At 38.4% G+C, this 6,980-nt stretch overlaps 1 pseudogene; it reads right to left on the reverse strand.

Moving 5' to 3' along the window:
- Positions 1 to 502: 502 nt before the first annotated feature.
- On the reverse strand, positions 503 to 5,149 carry LOC105061962 (uncharacterized protein C19orf44 pseudogene; annotated as a pseudogene).
- Positions 5,150 to 6,980: the final 1,831 nt, after the last annotated feature.

Here is a 6,980-nt window from a genome sequence, read left to right on the forward strand (position 1 = left end):
GCCTGGCCCAGAGAGGAAAGTGTTCACAGAAAGCTTACATTACCTTTGACAGAATCCACCCAGTTTTTTTCCCCTCCCTCTCACCCTAGGAATAGCCCCTCAAAAAGGACAAGAGGAAAAGTTTTCCATGAATAGTACATTCAGTTACGGTAAGAGTCCATGATTTCTTTCATCACAATGTTCAAGACAATATTTTGAATATTAACGTATCTACATTATATGAATCAGTGTCGTTACAGTACTATAAACAGCAATGTTTTCATAATGGCTGCACCAAGCTACATTCCCACCTGGATGGGAATTTTTTTTTTTTTTTAACAATTTCTTGTGGATTTTACTGTTTTGCCTTCAAATAAAGACTTTTTTAAAAGGATCTTTTTCTCTGTGCGTTTAAGTCAGAAGCGCTCAGACTGGGTAGGGAGGAGGCGCATCGTCAGCACAGACCTTGTCCGAGTTGCAGAGTCCGGTCAGAAGCTCTGCCCTGGTGTCTCACACGGGAGTCCCCAGCGTGGACGCCTGGCCCTGGGTCCTCATTAGTAACGGGGCTGCGCACCCCTGCCATCCGCCCCTGCTCGTGGGAAGGCCAGCATCCGGCCAGGTGGCGCCGCTCCGCGAGGTCTGGCATCCTCTGTCCCACCATGAGTGGTGGCTACTCCACCCGGGGTTCCATTGACAGAGGCCTGGGGTGCATCCCCTCGGGTGCCAGGCACACTCCTGCAGTTTCCAGCTCCTTCTTCGCTTCCTCCAGGGCCTCCTGCATGGTCAGAGGGGCGGGCCTGTGCTGTGTGATGTACACTTTGAGTTTCCTCCAGGGTGTGGAAGTGGAAGGAGCCCTGGTCCAGGCAGCGCAGGAGGCGTGCAGCTGCCGGCTGTCCTCGATGAACGGCTCCGTCGGGCTCAGCCGCTGCTCCAGCACGGGGTCGAGCATGCACGTGGCCGGGCTGTGCGCCGTGGGCGCCTGGATGGTGTCCGCGCCGACCACAAGGCTGGCGATGGGCGTGGGGTCCACTTGGGCGCCTCCCAGGGCCGGCCCGATGGCCGCCCCGCCGGCCACCTCAGTCCGCTGGCAGGTGAAGGCGGGATCGAGGGTCTGCACGGCCGTCTCCCTCGCCACGACTCTCGTCACAGCCCTGGCCTGCTTCTTCCAAGACTTGGGGTGGGTGGAGGAAGGTCTGTCTTCAGGCTCGCAGAGAATTCAGACAAAGTGGCCAGAGTTCTGTCGGGAGACTGCTTGGATCAGGCTAGAGACTCAGATGCTGTCAGGGTTGAGGGTGGGTGTGGGGGTTCAAAATCTGAGTAAGCCCAGCTCACTGTGCTGGCCGTGGGTTCCTGAGATGCGGTACCCCAGGCCCTTGGTGTCCCCAGGCCCAGAAGACAAGGCTGATAGTTCACTCAGGCACTCCAGATCTCGCTTCCAGATGGGGGTCCCCTGGGAAGGTAGTTTGGTGCAGCCATTGTGAAAAACAGTATAGAGATTCCTTAAAAAACTAAAAATAAATATACTATATGTTCCAGCAATCCCACTCCTGGTCATATGTCTGGAGGGAACTCTAATTGGAAAAGATACATACACCTCAATGTTCATAGCAGCACTGTTCGCAATAGCCAGGACATGGAAACAACCTAAGTGTCCTTCAACAGATGACTAGATAAAGAAGTGAGATATGTATATAATGGAATACTACTCAGCTATAAAAAAAGAATGAAATAATGCCATTTTCAGCAACATGGATGGACCTGGAGATTGTCGTTCTAAGGGAAGTAAGAAAGAGTTCTAAGAAAGAGAAAGAAAAACACCAATTGATAGCACTTATTTGTAGAACCTTAAAAAAAAGACATTAATGAACTTATTCAAAAAACAGAAACAGAGTCACAGACACAGAAAATAAACATGGTTATGACGGGGGTCAAAAGGGATAAATTAGGAGTTCCAGATTTGCAGATACCAACTACTATATATAAAATAGATAAAGAACAAGTTTCTCCTGTATAGCACAGGGAACTCTATTCAGTATCTTGTAATGTATAATGAAAATTTAAAAAGAATGTGAAAATAAATATATGTATGTATATGTATGACTGAAACATGCTGTACACCAGAAATTGACACACATTGTATACTGACTGTACTTCAACCAAAAACAAATAACTCTTAAAAAAAAAAAAAGTAATATTTAACATTTGTCAAAACCCAAAGAATGCACAACACCAAGAGTAAACCTAATATAAACTATGGACTTTGCGTGATAATAACTTGCCAATATAAGTTCCCTGATTGTTAAAAACGCACCACTCTGATGTTGGGTATTGATAGCAGGGGAGGCTGTGCTTCCAGAGTTAGAAGACATACAGAAACTCTTTATTTTCCATTCAATTTTGCTGTGAATTTAAAACTCTAAATAAATAAAATCTATCAAAAAAGTTCAAACGAGAACGTGAGAAGAAATAATAGAAGAAAAAAGCAAGATCACTCAAAGCAATTATTTTAAGCAACCAAAAGAACAATACTATAGAAAAGTAATTTGAATACTGAGCAATTCAATGCAAATAATAAAGCTGTATCACCTGACTCCACTTGTCAGACTCAGATAAGATGGAAATTACCAGTGTGGACCAGTTCCCAAAGATCTCATGAAATATTTCTACACTGGGCAACATACTGAGTGAAAATGAAGCAAAGGAGAGAAATCCAAAAATAGAATTCTCCTGTCATGATCAGTCTTCAACTTTTTAAAACTCTACACTTAAAGCTCTACTCCTCTCTGCAGCCCTGTAGCATCCTTGGACTTATCGACCTGATCACTCTTTATCCTTGGAGTAAAAGAGATATGAAGTTAGTAGAATAGCATTTTGAAGAGTATTTGCTTCTAGAGGAACTGCAAGGCTTTCTTCCCTCTCCAAACACAAGCTCTGTCTAGCCTCCTACTTTGGTGAATCTGTTTAAACAATGTGCAGCTGAAGAATTTCTGTTTCCTTCTTCAACTCCTTTCCATTGCCCCTTAGCATCTTACAGTTTCAGTGGCCAGAAGGAAGAAACACACCTACTGAAAATACATTTTCTTCCCAAATTTTACAGCAGTATACTAAAGATGCCTCTCAAAGCCTCCTTTTCTCTCAACTCTGTGGTTTTCCCAGGGCAAAGTGTCTAACCAAGTAAAAGCCTATCACAATATCACTGCACCCCTAATCACATGACATCTTCAAAATAAAGATACAGTCTACTGAGGCAAGCCTTGGGAAAGGACCACCTCATAAACATAACATATTCTGCTCTCTTGGCTCCTCATGCATATGACTCATTCCCAGCCCTCTGATTAAAAACTGGCTTTAGCACTGAATAATACCTTTGAGCCAATGAAGGGTGGAGGAAATTAAGCTCTAAGATCTCATTAGACCCACATTTTGAAGTTGATAAACTAAAATCATACTGCTGGCTTCTCAAGAAGCATCCTTGTCATTTAAGTATGTGGTTATCATAAATAAACTAATGTATTTAATCTACTTAATTAGAAATGTAAAATGTTTCATTTAGCTATGAATATGTCTAAATTTTATTTTGGCTCTTAAGAAAAAGCCAGTATATAAAATAAACTGCAGAATTATTTGCAGTTTTATTAAACAGTTAACCAAGTTTATTGGGTCTTGGGATAATTTTGCATAATCTTAATTTTCAGCTTTGTTTCTTCACATTTTTTCCAATAATTTTTCTATATAAGACAATAAGCAAAATAAATTCAAAGGATGAGAATTTTTAAAATCATAATAGCTGTAGCATCATTCCTCATTTTTATTGTATCTTCTACTAGAATAGAACACAACATACAGTATTGCATAGGTATACATAGACTCATTTAATTTTTAATGAGCATATGTCTCCTATTTATCAACATATAATTAACTTAGTAAACATGAGGTGTCACAGTATTCATTAATATTTTTAATAAGAATGAAAAATTTAAATTATAAAGTATATATTCATATAGTGACAGATAATGATTTAATTGTTTTCATTAAATTTTCTGAGCACACTTTCATTTTTGAAGTTCGAACATATTTCTCTCCAAATATTCTTTAAGGAAAATAATGTGATGCTGTAATGTTTGATGTCTCTAATGAAGGAACACGTTGCTTCAGAAAAATCAGATTTGATCTGGGTTTCAACAACCCTTAGAACGCATTGATTTGTATGTGAGCTACACTTCAAAATCAACCCATGGGCTTCATTCTTGTGTGGTTGAGATCACCAGTGACACACTCAGCCTCTATGTTATTGCTCTTTTTGTACATAAAGATGAAAAGGGTTGAAATAAAGTGCTGGGAGTAAACTGTTTTTAGGAGGAAATGTGTAACTTTTTTTTAGCACTCTCTACTAACTTCAAAACAATAAATCACACAACTTAGTTTTTCATCTTCTGGGGTAAACATGTGGCTTTCAACATTTTTTTCAGAGAAATTTAATTCACAACTTAGAAGGAAAACTTTTTCTTTCAATATTTTCATATTTTATTATTTTTATCTTAGAACATGGGACTAATCAGTTTTTACAGAAGGTTAGTGCTCATCCAATTTCATGGAGTTATTGGTTCATATCGCAGATATAAAAATGCAAGTGTTGGTTATTTCATCTTTTCTAAAAATACAAACCACTATAGGTCAAAGTAATGGCATTTGGCTTATCTCTCAAACACAAATATAACTTCAGGACTACTGATGCATTTAAGGAAAGAGGTGCCAATTCCTTATGTAAAATCCTAAAGTTATTACTGTTTTTTTTTATTGCATTCCATTTAAATTCAGTATTATCAACAGTCACCAGAATGCCATTCTTTAAATTAAGAAGTACAGATATTACTTCTATGATCCACAACTTTGAAGATAAATTCATTTACAAATTACTTAACATTGATAATAGGTACTTAAGATTCATTAATAAAATTACTCTAAATCATGTTTTATTAAATGCCCAATTACTTTTACTAATAATTTATATATAATACACAGAAGATTACTGTGTAATTGTTAAAAATTTAGTATGCATGCCACATTTGTACCAATAAACAAAACTTAATGTAATAATGATAATATAATAATAGCTATCTTTATTAGACACATACTTTCTGCCCTTAATAATATGGTTTACATTGCCCATTGTGGTACATTGTTTTGGTTGCTTACATTTATTATTTTTTTGCCTCTGTTACTATGCTTTCCTGTAGGTAGAATATACCTTCTAATGCATCAATTCGGATTTGAACATGTGACTTTCTCTGGCTAATTGAACAGAGCATTTGTGTTTTTTTCCCCCAAATTTCTTGCCCTTGCTCTTCACTATAAGACTATCATCAACTAGGTAGTGACTACTGAATAAGCCCAGTTACTAAAGTAAGAAGATGAATGGAGCCCAGCTGAGTGGTAGCCATCATCTAAACTGAACAAGTAGTAAATATTTGGGTTTTTTTTTAAGTCCCTGATATTTGAACTGATTGTAGTTCCAGCAAAATCTAAATAACACACAAACAAAAAGTTTTGTTATATATAGCAAAAATATCTAAAATATGTGTCAGTAAATTTGGAGTAAGCATTGAGGTAAATGTTGTACGATGCTGATAAAACTGTAATAACTTGAAATATAAAAAATATACCTAATGAACTTGCAGCCTTGGACATAGAGTTTCTTTTTTTTTTAAAGATGTGAGAATGAGTTGGTTCTCATTAGCTGCACTTGATATGCTTCTACAAGAAAGAGATTAGTAAGAAAATAATTGACTTGTTTATGAGCAGGAATAGAAGCTCCAGTGGAAAAATCTAGGATTTATGAGCCTTTTCAGACTTGAAAGCTGCATCCATTTTTCCTTCCCAGTTAGAAAAATATTCAGTGACATAGTCTCAGGACAAAATTCAAACCATGGCGTGGCCGGAGGACAAATATTCAGTCAAGACTGTAACCTCCAAATCCTCTAATAAGGTCCGTAAACATGGCTTCAAAAATATTTTGGATGGACAAAATGGCTCAGTGTAAAAAGAACAATGGTGCTGTCTCACAGAAGCTAGGTAAGTTTCTAAGACATATACCTTAGTCTAGAAAGATAAAGATGTCTCAAAGCTATTGGTATCGCTATTGGCACATGGAGGTAATTTAAATCAAATAGAGAAAAATCACAAAAGTATCTTAAGTGCTACCAGGTTGAATTTAAAAGAGATTGTGACTAAGATTTAAAACAACCCTTGAACATCCAACTTCCTAACAGCAGGAAGCAGACTGGAAAAGCCATTCAGGGACTAAGGAGGGCATATTCTCCTAAACTCTCTTCAGGTGGGCAAAGATACTAGCAGGAAAAAAACCAACCCAACAAACAAAAAACCTCCCAGAGGGAGGGAAGAATCCATGGAGAACAATGAACTGGGAGCTACTGTCAAAGGTATAATCAAGGATCATTCCTCATCCCAAAGTAGGAAGTCATTTTAACCAGTGCTCTAGAATTTCAGAATTCCTAAGGACCAATTTATTACTTCCCTTTCCAAATGGGAGTATTTGTTGATGTTTACGTCACTGTTCAAAATCACATGTTTGATGTACAAGACACATAAACTAAAAGAATCCAAATCTTATGAATACAATGTAGATCAAGATCCCAGACTTTGAGGCTGAAGCAGTGATTAGACAACAGTTTTGAGGTGTCTTGTGAAGAGGGTGAATACACACTTTTTGTGTGTCAAAAAATAGTAGATATCTGTAAACAAGAGTGTAGCCTGTGGTAGAAACTACTAATTGCTACCAAACCCTTTTCTACTTTTTCCATGTTTCTGTGTAGGTGATGTCTCCTCTCTGCCCCTTTGGACTTGTCCATACAACTTGCTTTGGCCAACAAATGTGGGCAGTTAAGAATGATGCCAACTTCCAGCAAAAGTATATGTGGTTGACTGCATCTCCCTTGCATCTGCCCTCACCATGAGAAAAACACAACCTAGGCAGTGGCTAC

The sequence above is a fragment of the Camelus bactrianus genome, chromosome 29, assembly GCF_048773025.1.
Source record: "Camelus bactrianus isolate YW-2024 breed Bactrian camel chromosome 29, ASM4877302v1, whole genome shotgun sequence".
Taxonomy (NCBI): Eukaryota; Metazoa; Chordata; class Mammalia; order Artiodactyla; family Camelidae; genus Camelus; species Camelus bactrianus.